Raw genomic sequence first — 9,273 nt, 5'->3', positions numbered from 1 at the left:
CCAGCTTATTAAGACCAATAAACTTTGGCTTTTAATGAGAAAAGTGACAAAGGATTGTACCATCTTTAATACACCACATATATTTTTCTGTAGCTGTTACCTTCTTTTTCTAATTGAAATATAATTGATGCACAGTAAACTTCAATGAAAAAATGTTGCAGTTTGACATATGTATGCAATACTGAAGCCATTGTCATTATAAAGTAGTGACAAAAATCCCAAAATTTTTGCATCTTCCCAATAAATTTTTCATGTATCTTTCTACAAAGAAGTTGACTGGCCAGATATGGGGGTATGTACCTCTAATTCCAGCCTCAAAGTAGCCTAAAACAGGAGGACCACAAGTTTCAGGCCAGCCAGAGAAACATAGCAAGATCCTGTACAAAGAAAACAAAAATTTGAAGATGGGCTGGTGATGTAGCTCAGCAATTCCTAGTACTAAAAGGAAAAAAAAAAAAAAGATATCTTGCATCTGGTGTCTTTCTAATAGATACTGAAGTCAGGTACTAAAATTTATCATAGTTCTTTAAAAAGTAACATTGGCAATTGTAAGTACTATGCATTTCCATATTTTTAAATCAACATTTTCATTTATTTTAAAAACATCTTTAAACAAACATTCTGAACTGCAATGAATCTACAGATAAATTTGGGAAGACTTGGTGTCATAATAATATAAGTACTTCAAAACCTCTTAGGTTTTCTTTATTGTGTTTTAAGGCTTTGTAGCTTTTAGCACTCAGGTCTTTCACATAAGGTATAAGATTCATCTCAAACAATTTCAGATTTTTATGCTAAATGTTGCTATTATGAAATTCAGGAGTTTTAAGGTAATTGTTTTGTGTTTTTAAAAAATATGTACAATCTCAATATTCTAAAATTTGTTGAAACTTGTTCTATATTCAAGAACTTCTATCACAAAACATTCTAATATTTGTTGCAATATTTCAACTATTAAGTGAAAAATGTTTACAATTGTTATGTCAAGCTATGTGTCTGCCATTGCAAATAAATCATTGTTTATCCTAAACAATAATCTTTGCTCTGAGCAACAACAAAGCGAATATGACAGTATTTAAATCTTTCTGTAAATATTGACTACCTTCATCATAGCATATTTTATTCAGATGAATCAAGCTGTAAAAAAGTGTTTATTTAAATTAAAAAACAGCTCTTCTAATAAAGCACAATGCTAGCACTCAATGTTGCAGCTGTACTGTAGATACTTTAAATGAAATAAAAATGTAAACACAGTTAAATAATTACTAGGAACAGGATACAGTAAGTCAGTGTATTGTAACGATGATTAAATATTTGAGTAAATAAATTTGAAATAACAAACAAATTCTTGGTTTTCTCATTGAAGCATATTTTTTGCTTCAATAAAGTGAATTTCATAGAATTTCATTTTGCGTACCTTATCCTTATATATTCTTACCAGATGAGTAAGACTAATTAAAATATTCATAAGCACATTTATACCACCATGAACTGGAAAATAATTAGAATTATTAGAATTATAGCTGCCACTCTTATTAGTTTAGTCATCATCTTCTGTACTCCCTAGAGATGATTTTTCTTTATTATGTACCCATTTGCCCTAGTGCAGCAGCTAAAGAACGGATATAGCATCCTGGCTTTGCTTCTGAAGAATGTAATAGTCAGCTATAGATAAAAGAGAAGTCAAGAAAACAAGACAGGAGCAGCAAATGTTGTTCACACAAGGATCCTAGAGGAGGAAAGTCACATGTGATAGGCTTCACTGTTCTTATGGAAAAGAACAATGAACTAGTAGCCAGGACCCCAGGCATGGGCCATCTATAGATGCTTTAGATATCAGTCTCTTTAAGACTCAGTTTTTTCAACTTTTAAATTAGTATACTATGTGTTAAGCAAATCATTTTAGATTTAAAATTCCATACTCTTGAGCGGTGTCTCCAGAGGTCCTGTGGATCTGTCTCTTGCTTCAACAGTGTTTGGACTGAAGTAACCTAAGGCTCTCTCTTTCATCTTCCATTCTCCACCAGGTACAATTTTTGAGACTATCTTTTGGACTGTTTCCTCCTTCCAGGACTGGCCAACACCATTCTTTATGAGTAGCTCCTTATTCGTCAGAATTACTCCACCAAGGTGGAGTTGCCATCAATTGCCTGATGAACCTGCACCTGAGGGCCTCCTACACCTACCACTCTCTGGGCTACTACTACAACCTTGATGATGTGGCCTTGGCAGGCATGGGCCATTTCTTCCGTGAGCTGACCAAGGAGAAATACTCTGGTGCCAAGTGTCTCCTAAAGATGTAAAACCAGCATGGCAGCTTCACTCTCTTCCAACACATGCAGAAGCCTTCTGAAGATGAGTGGGGTGGCACCCTGGATGCCATGACACTGCCCTGACCCTGGAGATGAACCCAAACCAAGCTCTTCTGAATCTGTATGACTTGAGCTCTATGAAGGCAGACCTTCGGGTCTATGATTTCCTGGAGAACCATTTCCTAGATGAGGAGGTGAAGCTCATGAAGAAGGTAGGTGACCACCTCACTAACTTCCGCAGGCTGGCAGGTCCCCAGGCTGGGCTGGGTGAGCACTTCTTTAAAAGGCTCACCCTTAAGCATGAGTAGGAGGCCCCTGAGCCTGGCAACCTCACCTGGCCTCAGGGCTCTGGCCTAATTCTCCAGCCACTCAGAGGTTTTTTTCACCTCTTTGGAGCCCTCTCCCAAATCTTGGAAGACAAAAGAAAATAAAGTCTTTTGCAGCAAAAAATAAATTAGTTAAATTAAATTAAACTGAAAATCAAATTCCAGATTCTTGTGTTCATATTATAATGTTTCTTATATGCTGTATGTCTTAGTTACTTTTTACTGGTCGTTGAGACAAAATACCTGAAGCCCAAAGTTGGGAAAGGAAAGGTTTATTTCTTACAGTTTTTAGAGGTTTCAGTCCACACTCAGTTGGCTCCAAGGCAGGCAGGCATGGCTGGGCCGCAGTTCATGGAGGCCACCAACAGCAGGCAGGAACCAGCAAAAAGCAAGACACACCTTCTTCCTGCCATTACATCACACCCTGGCTCCACCCCATGTGGGTGGAGCACTGACACCATCAATCCAAGCACTACACAATGAATGAATGACAAATGCACAATTCAAACTTGTGAGATCTGGGGGCCACAGACATAAACCATGACACTGTGTGTCTATGGACATGGTCTGTTTTCCTCTTGCTAAACAGTTACAGGAACTAAATGTCTTTAGAATATGTTGAAACCAGCTTTGAATTAGATCAAGTATAAATAAGGTTATTTTGTTTTTCAGAATCTCATTACACACTATCCAATTTATTTGTACTAGAAAAGTTTCAACATCATGTTCTTAAGCACCTAAAATACAAGAATTGTTTTTCCATAGCAAAGTTAAAAAAAAAAAAAAAAAAAAAAAAAAAAAAAAGATGATCCCAAGTGCTTTTCATTTCTAGCTGGCTACAGAGTTATGCTGACAGGTGTTCTTCTTCTCCCAAAATATATGTAGCTAAAGGTTCAGGGACATAGTCCTTATACTTAGTCTCAGTGTCCTAAATGTTCATCCATACAGACAACCAGAAAAAGTGTTCAATACCAATGTAACATTCTCAGTCGGTGCCTGGTAAGGTGGAGGTCCCAGTGTTAGTGTTGCTTTCTAATAACTGACAATTCTATTCCTTTATCACAGCATGACTAATTTTATACCCATTTCTCTCTCCCAAAATCATTCTATCAGAAATATATAGTTTTGTACTCACTGACTCATTTTTCACTATATCCCGAGGAGTATTTTAATTTATATTAAATGTCTTAGCAAAAAAATATTTGGAATTATGGTGTACTGTGGCATTCATTTATTAAGCAGTTAATTGTTGGCTCTAGGTTAGAAAACCTCAGTTAAAATACATTAACCAACTGAAACTCAAAGTTAACATATCCAAATCCCTGTGAGCAAAAGTAAATAAAATTTTCTGAAGATAAACTCCTATACAAATATACTCCAAACTCAATTATTTTTCTTCCAACAAAAGTTAAATGTCCACAATCTGAATGTGCTAAGTCCTAAACTTATGAAATACGATTATTAGAGAGCAATCATTTAAAATCTATTCTGTCTGTATCAATGATTTTATAGGTTAAAACCATTAATTGTGTGACCCAAAAATATAATACCATCTCCTGGAAGAGGCATTCTTTCCGAATCTTCCTCAATAGTTGTTAAAATATTTGCCTTAATTATTGGATTCTCAAATATACTTGGATCAATGACCCTACTGTGATAAAAACAAATACTCAGAAATATATTTCTTTTAAATCTCATTTATAGTCATGCTAATCACATCATCTTCCTATGCTTTATTAAATTTAACCTTTAATAATATTCCCATCCCAACTGCTGCGCCTAGCCATCCGTGTGCAGAGGAGGGGCTGGGCGGAACTGAGGTACCTGCATCGGCCTCCCTGTGTGTCTGGAGGACTGTGGATAGCTTGCCCAGACTGTTTGGGTCCCTCCAGGCTTCCAGTTGCAGTGAAGTGGAGAGGTGGGTTTGAGGCCTCTACATCCGCCTCCCCATCCCGGTTGCACTTGGAGAACTGCTGAGCTTCCAACAGGTGGGCGGGCCCACACTATCCCCGGAGTCCAGCCTGTTCCGGGCTGCCATGCCTACCCATCGGTGTGCAGAGGAGGGGCTGGGCGGATCTAAGGTGCCTGCATCAGCCTCCCTGTGTGGCTGGAGGACTGGATATCTCGGCTTGGACTGTTTGGGTCCCTCCAGGCTTCCAGTTGCAGTGAAGTGGAGAGGTGGGTTTGTGGCCTCTACATCCGCCTCCCCATCCCGGTTGCACTTGGAGAACTGCTGAGCTTCTGACAGGTGGGCGGGCCCACACTATCCCTGGAGCCCAGCCTGTTCCAGACTGCCAAGCCTAGCCATTGGTGTGCAGAGGAGGGGCAGGGCAGATCTGTGGTGCCTGCATTGGCCTCGCTGTGTGTCTGGAGGACTGTGGATATCTCAGCCGGACTGTTTGGGTCCCTCCAGGCTTCCAGGTGCAGTGAAGTGGAGAGGTGGGCTTGAGGCATCTACATCCACCTCCAAACCTGGCTGCAATTGGAGAGCTGTGGAGCTTCCAAGGGGCAGGTGGGCACACAGTGTCCCTGAGGCCCAGCTTATCTGGAATTGCGGAGTTCGGAGCAGGCAAAGGAGGGCCACTGGTTCTGCACACCCAATGGCTTGGGGTAGCGTGGTTCCAGAGTCTCAGTAGCTGCAAACATAGAAGAGGATTTTCAACAGATCCTGAGGAAGCTTTCAAATAACACTTGAAACACAGAAATATAGGAAAATGACAAAACGAAAGACCAAATTACAACCTCAAACCTCCAGCCGATCTCAAGAAACTCTAGAAGCAATGTATATAGATGAAAATATATGCCATTCACTTCAAATATCAGACACAATAGCTACTGAAATTGACAAGCAACTCCAGGAAGCTTTAAAGAAATTCAAACTCGAAATAATCTCCCAGATAAAAGAAGAAATGATAAAAGAAATAAAAGAGATTCTGAATATATCTAAAGAAAACACAGATAAAAAATTGGAGGAACTAAACAAAAACATAGAATCCCTAGATGAGCAATATAAGAAACAAAGAGAATACATAATGCAGATGCACAGAGATATACAGGAAATAAAAAACTCCACTGAAAGTTGTAAAAACCGCCTTAATGAAAGTGAAGATAGAATTTCAGACCTTGAAGACAGGATTGCAGATGGTGAACAGGAAAGGAAAGATCTTTTAAAAATAACAAGGAATCAGGAAACAACAATTCAACAACTGCAAGACAAAGCAAAGAAGAATAACATAAGAATGATCGGGATTAATGAAAAAGAAGGAGACAACATAAAGGATGTCAAGAGGATATTTAGAGAAGTAATAGCTGAAAATTTCCCAAGCATGAGATCAGAAACTGACATCAGGATCAGTGAGGCATACAGAACTCCAAATATCATAACCAAAATAAAACTACACCCAGACATATAATAATCACCATCCCAGAAATCCAACACAAGAATAGATTATTAAAAGCTGTCAGAGAGAAAAGACAGATCACTTATAAAGGAAAACCTATCAGAATCACAGCGGACTTCTCAGCACAAACAATAAACTCAAGAAGAGCATGGAGTGAAGTATTCCAGATCCTAAAGCAAAATGATTTCCAACCAAGACTGATGTATCCTGCAAAACTATCATTCAAAATTGATGGTGAAATATGATACTTCCATGACAAAGAACAGCTGAAGAACTTCATGAACACCAAACCAACCCTGCAAAAAATATTGAAACACAGTTTAGATACACAAAGGAAAAAAACCACTAAGCAAAGCAAATAATTAAACAGAACAGAAAATAAAGATGAAACAGCAGAGAGATAACATTCCAACAATAAACCAGCATTTAACAGTAATAACCATTAATGTAAATGGTCTCAATGCACCAATCAAAAGAAACAGACTAGCAGAATGGATCAAGAAACAAAATCCAACCATATGCTGTTTACAGGAAACCCATCTAACCCAGAAGGATACTCACAGACTGAAAGTCAAAGGATGGAAAACAATACTTCATGCAGCAGGAATCCAAAAAAAGGCAGGAGTAGCCATTCTGTTTGCAGAAAACGTGAACTTTAAACCAACAATGACCATAAAGGACAAAAAAGGTCACTACATACTCGTAAGGGGAAAACTCCAAGAGGAAGAGATAACTATCTTAAATATATACTCACCAAACTCCTGAGCACCCAGTTATATAAAACAACTATTAACAGAAATGAAAAGTCAAATTATCAGTAACACAATTGTAACAGGAGACCTTAATATGCCATTGACACCAAGGGACAGATCAACCAGACAGAAAATGAGCAAAGAAATAACAGAACTGAATCACACCTGGGAACAAATGGATTTGATAGACATATACAGAATGTTCCACCCAACAACATCAGAATACACATTCTTCTCAGCAGTACAAGGATCATTCTCTAAAATAGACCATATATTAGCTCACAGAACATATTTAAACAAATGCAAAAGGGTTGAAATCATCCCTTGCATGTTATCGGATCATAGCTCTCTGAAATTAGAAATTAATGATGAAAGATACTGCAAAAATCCCGGAAACACATGGAAACTGAATAACACACTGTTGAGTAATCAGTGGGTCACAGAAGAAATTAAAGAACAAATTAAACAATACCTAAAAGAAAATGAAAATGCAGATACAACCTACCGGAATCTGTGGGATGCAATGAAAGCCGTCCTGAGAGGAAAATTTATTGCCCTGAGTTCCCACATCAGGAAAACAGAACAAATACAAATAAATAACTTAATGCTACACCTCAAACAGCTAGAAAAAGAAGAGCAAGTCAAGCCCAAAGCCAAAAGAAGAGAGTAAATTATAAAAATCAGAGCAGAAATCAATGCAATAGAGACTAAGAAAACCATCCAAAGAATCAATGAATCCAAGAGTTGGTTCTTTGAAAGAATAAATAAAATCGATAAGCCCCTAGCCAACCTTATTTTAAAAAGGGAAGAAAAAGCTCAAATTCATGCAATAAGAAATGAAAAATGTGAAATCACTACAGACCCAATAGAAATACAGAAGATCATCAACACCTATTTCGAAAACCTCTACTCTCAAAAGTTTGATAACACAGAAGAAATAGACAAATTCTTAGAAACATATGAAGTACCAAAGCTAGATCAAGAGGATGTAAAACTGTTGAATAAACCAATCTCTGTTAATGAAATTGAAAATGTAATTAAGTCCTTACCCACCAAGAAGAGCCCAGGCCCAGATGGATTCACTGCAGAATTGTACAAGAAATACAAAGAAGAACTAATGCCAACACTACTCAAACTATTCAATGAAATTGAAAGGGAAGCAATCTTTCCTAAGTCATTCCTGGAAGCAAATATTACTCTAGTACCAAAACCTGAGAAAGACCCAACTAAAAAAGAGAACTATAGACTGATCTCCCCAATGAACACAGATGCAAAAATCCTCAATAAAATATTGACAAATAGGATGCAGCAAATCATCAAGAAGATTATACACCATGACCAAGTGGGATTCATCCCAGGAATGCAAGGATGGTTCAACATACACAAATCAATAAATGTAATCCACCTTATCAATAAAGCCAAAAATAAGAATCACATGATCATTTCTATAGATGCAGAAAAAGCCTTCGATAAGGTCCAATATTTATTCATGATAAGAACTTTACAGAAAATTGGAATAGATGGTCTTTACCTCAATATAATAAAGGCCATTTATGACAAACCAACCGCCAGCATCATACTAAATGGCCAAAAATTGAAAGCCTTTACTTTAAAATCAGGCACAAGACAAGGATGTGCTTTATCACCACTCCTATTTAATATAGTACTGGAAGTACTAGCCAGAGCAATTAGGCAAGAAAGAGAAATAAAAGGGGTAAAGATAGGAAAAGAAGAAGTTAAATTATCATTGTTTGCAGATGACATGATACTCTACATAGAAGACCCCCTAAACTCCATTGAAAGACTCTTAGATACAATAAATAAATTCAGTAATGTGGCTGGATACAAAATCAATACTCAGAAATCAATAGCATTCCTATACATGAACAACACAATCACAGAGAGGGAAATAAGAGAAACTGCACTCTTCACATTAGCAAGCAAAAAAATGAAATATTTAGGAATTACTCTTACAAAAGAAGTGAAAGACTTATACAGTGAAAATTATAATACACTGAAAAAGGAAATTGAAGATGATCTCAGAAAATGGAAAGACATCCCTGGCTCATGGATAGGAAGAACAAACATTGTGAAGATGGCCATTCTCCCAAAACTGTTGTACAGATTCAATGCAATCCCAATAGAAATACGGTCAACATACCTTATAGATCTAGAGAAATCACTCCTAAATTTCATCTGGAACCAGAAGAGACCTAGAATCGCAAAGGCAATTCTAAGCAGCAAAGACAAAGCAGGAGGCATCACAATACCTGAGTTGAAGTTATACTACAAAGCAACAGTAGTAAAATCAACATGGTATTGGAATCAAAACAGAGCTGAAGATCAATGGAATAGATTAGAAGATACAACCACAACTACAAACACACTCAACCACCTTATCTTTGATAAAGGAGCCAAGCAGGTTCACTGGAAGAATGACAGTCTCTTTATTAAATGGTGCTGAAAAAACTGGCTCTCCATT

General features: G+C 37.5%; 1 pseudogene; it reads left to right on the top strand.

The window, feature by feature from the left end:
• Positions 1 to 286: 286 nt before the first annotated feature.
• Positions 287 to 2,620, top strand: LOC100720581 (ferritin light chain-like; annotated as a pseudogene).
• Positions 2,621 to 9,273: the final 6,653 nt, after the last annotated feature.

Source organism: Cavia porcellus, unplaced genomic scaffold, assembly GCF_034190915.1.
Source record: "Cavia porcellus strain 051 isolate PalLab524CR breed Dunkin Hartley unplaced genomic scaffold, mCavPor4.1 scaffold_15, whole genome shotgun sequence".
Lineage (NCBI taxonomy): Eukaryota > Metazoa > Chordata > Mammalia > Rodentia > Caviidae > Cavia > Cavia porcellus.
The sequence above is the reverse complement of the archived record's forward strand: the minus strand, read 5'-3'. Positions and strand labels throughout refer to the sequence as shown.